We start from the raw sequence: 4,097 nt of genomic DNA on the forward strand, positions 1-4,097 counted from the left end.
TGGGACAATCATATCCAAAGTATTCCAGACTCTTCTATAAAAGAACGAGGCTGAAATACTTTGGAGGGGGTATCTGTAGGCGTATAAAACTGCCTATAGGCCCCTTAACACAGCTCGGCACGGTGATTCGACAAATCAACGAACCATCTGGTGACGTGTCTAAACACGATCGTTAGTCCACAACACCAAAGCCAAGTGACACGCAACGAAGCAGATTAACGAAGCGACGAGGTCAAACACCGAAGCGGATTTACTACCAAATCAGGATCCAAACTGCCAAATCAGAGTCTAGATCAACAAATCAGAGTCCAGAGCAACAATAAAGTTAGGACAAACCGCGAAACCGGACAACGGACACAACGGCGAACAATCTGGCGACCACAGTGGGAGCCACCGATCTCGCTGCCGAGATCATTGCGTCACAGCCGCGGATCTCGATCCCGGTCGAAGAGGAGGTCGAGTACGAATTCGACCAAAAAAAGTTCGAGGAGTATCTGTCATCCTCGTCCGGATCGACCTCCCCCCTCAAGTCCAAGAAGTTCTCCTCCAGGAGAAAAGTCCGTTGGTATGAAGAAGTAGAGAATACCAACGAAGAATTCACCCCGGTTGACGCCAAAGCTGCGTCGGGTGAAGCTCCACCAACCTCCAACCAGGTCAAGCCTGTTCCTGCCAATTCCTCCGTCATCAAAGGAGTGGTGACTCTCTCAAAGAGAGCCCGCCAAAGGCGACGCCAACGCTTGGCCCGAGAATTCGTAAAGGCGATGGAGTCCACCGACGGAATCCGATATAACGCAGATCTGAAGAACAGGAGAGGCAAACAGCCTCAACCACCGATGAATTACAACTCCTCTAAGCCGTCAACGAACGAATGGATCCGAGTCAAACGGAATCGTTCGACACTTGAGGAGCGCATTCGCAAGCGCCGCGCACTATCAGCGCAAGCACAGGCTCAAATCCAAGAGGCCCGTAGAAGAATGCAGAAGGAAGTGGCCAAGAAGCCGCCACCAACCTGCCAAGTTTGGAGGCCGAAGTCTGAAGCGGCGATTCAGGCTAAGGCACAATCATTGCAGCCTTCAGGACAAGTTCAGCCTCCGGCGAAACAATCAAAGTCGCCGATAATTCCAGTGGCTACTCCGGGAGATCATGCAGAATCATCCCGAAGAAAGAAGTCGGTTTTGGAGCGCCTCGGTCCACTTCCCGATGGACGATACAAAGCGCCAGTTCAAGAACGTTTGGGCCCGATAAAGAAGCCCCGAACGACTCAACATGCTGGGGGTCGCCGCCACCCTCAACATGACAAAGAAATCAGGGCAGCTACGCGCAACAATTTGCGCATTGAAGTCCAGGAGCCCGCTAAGAACTCACGCCCGCAAAGGCATGTTTCGAGGCGCGTAACTTTTGAAAGCCCAAGGAAGGCAGTTCGCCCTCAGAAGGAAACATTGTCGTCTGATGACGACGTTATACCTGAGAAGTCGTGCCAACACACGATAGGTTACTCTGACCGTCAAGCCGACGAGTTGTACTATCGTGATAGGAGTACGAGAAAAACCAGGAAGAGGAGTCCTCGAGGACTAGAAACTCAATGCCCCTGTTCCAAACTCATTCGTGCAGTATTGTCTAAGTGCAACTGCATCAAGACGGTCCCCGAAAGAATTTCGGTTTTCGAAAGGCTTAGCACCGAAACGCCAAAACCAAGGCCTAGGCGTTTCCGACAAAGAAGAAGGGTAGTCGAGGATGGAGAATTTCCGAGGGTCACCACGAATATGACCAGCAAAGGGACATCGACACAGGATAATCCCGAGTCGATTCTGGAAGCACCCCGGCGTGTAACCCGTCTGCAGTCTGGAGCCATCATACGAGGAACTTATGGTAGGATTCGGACAAGATTATCTTCAGAAGATGAAGAATCGGATGCCTGCTCTGCTGACGCATTAGATAATACAGTATCCAACGAGGACAACCCCGCGAATCATTTATGATAAGCGCGGAACAAGTGGCCAAGATGCTCGAAGAAGCCATGGCTAAACAACAGAAGAGCTTCAGGTTCGAAATGTAGATGGCCATGCAGAACATGAGAGAAATGCATGACCAACAAATTCAAGCATTGACGAACCAACAAGGCGAGCCAAGTCGTCGTAACCAGGTTAATCTGGAAGATGAGGACACAGGTGCGAATGAAACCCATAACGCCAATAATCCTCCCGTCAATGCAGGGGGTGGTAAGGAGAATGTTAACGAAGACTCAGGTGAAAGCTTGAAGATTAAAAACCTCGAGAGCAAAATCAATACGTTGATTTCCGCTCAAGAGATAAAGAAGACGGGCATTCCTTGTCCCTACCCAAGAGAATGGGAATCAATCCTTATCCGGCGAAGTTCAGTCTAATCAACTTCACGCCGTTTGATGGGAAGGGTTCACCCACTCAGCATTTAATTTACTTTAAATCGCACCTGGGGGTTATCTCTGGTAATGAGCCTCTGATGGTACGGTCCTTCGTTGGCACTCTTCGTGGAGCCGCCTTCGATTGATATCGCCGCCTCAAGCCCGGAAGCGTGGATAGTTGGGATGACATGGAGACTAAATTTCTCGCTAACTTCTTCGATGACGACACCGAGATATCCATCGGGTCATTGCTTGACGAGAAACAAAAAGATGGGGAATTGGTCGACACCTTCGTCAAAAGCATTGCTTGACGAGAAACAAAAAGATGGGGAATTGGTCGACACCTTCGTCAAAAGGTTCCGGAACAAGGTGATGAACTGTCGGGATTCGATCACTGAGGAGTTCATTCTCCAGACTTGCCACAACAACCTCGCATTGGACGTGTTGGAAGCAATGGGAACAGCACCGTCTAACACTTGGAAAGACTTGAAGGTGCGCGGTGAACAAGCCGAACGCTTCCTCCGAAGGAAGAAGGCCGAGAGGAACCTACTGACGGCTAATCCTCCGAACTCGAACTTCGCCTCCCGTGGTAAAGGGAAATCACCTGCAACAGCTGTTGACGCTAACCAAACGTCGCAAAAGTAACTCCGAAAACAGCAAAAGACATCGGGTCCGAGACTCCAAAAAGAGTACTCTTTCAAGGACGAAGACGTTTCAGCCATCTTCGAATCCCTTATTGAAAATAACAAGATCAAGCTACCACCTATCACAAATCAGGAGGAAGCTGATAACACGACGGATCCAAAGTACTGTGCATACCACAGGAGGGTCCTTCATCCCACCAAGGCGTGCTTTACTTTAAAGAACAGCATCCAAACCTTGGTTGAAGCCGGCGTTATAACGCTAGGGTAAGCCAATTGAGAACGGCAACACTCCGAAGAGTATATGAGTATAAACTGCTTCTCAATCCTCCGATCGGTATAAGAGGTTAAACTGCTCCCTGATACTCCAATAGGTATATGAGTCTAAACTATTTCCTTTCTTCCACGGGAAGTTCCTGGAGAGTGCCATGCGTGGTATTCTTAAGGATAACCCGATCATGCAGCCGATACAACGATAAACCCAGTTTCGCAAGAAAAGCTAGGGGTGGATATTTCATGTAACGGGAAGTTCCCGAAAGAATGTTACATGTAATTTTCTTAGGGATAACCCGATCATTAAAAAAAAAGAAAAAAAAGTGATAAACACTAAACCCCACTGTGATTTCCGAGCACTCTTTTGCTGAGATAAGATTCGATAACTTCGTTGGATCAATCTTCCCTCACAAAACTCCCGTTGGTGTTTAACGACTCACAGTCTTCCACCATAAAATCCCTCACTGATCAAATTAATTGACAGTGGGTCCACTAAAATTCCTTTCGGTTAAATCCATTCAAACTTTCGATGTATCTGTGCACTCAACACTCCCACTGTTAGAGTCCGGATATAATACTTGGAATTTTGATATCAATCCTTGACGAATTGTCAAACCCCTTCGTGTTAAGCCCTTATAACTTAACACCAGGAATTCCTTCTGAGTAATTTGTACAAGTCAACACTCCCATTGTGATTTGTACTCCCACACCCACTTGGTCAAACCTTCCTACAGTTAGGGCCAAAGCCAAAATCCTCTCTCGATTCTTTCCATGAACGAGAGGTCCACTTGGAACAGTCAAAC

Source organism: Asparagus officinalis, chromosome 1 (genome assembly GCF_001876935.1).
Source record: "Asparagus officinalis chromosome 1, Aspof.V1, whole genome shotgun sequence".
NCBI classification, from domain to species: Eukaryota; Viridiplantae; Streptophyta; class Magnoliopsida; order Asparagales; family Asparagaceae; genus Asparagus; species Asparagus officinalis.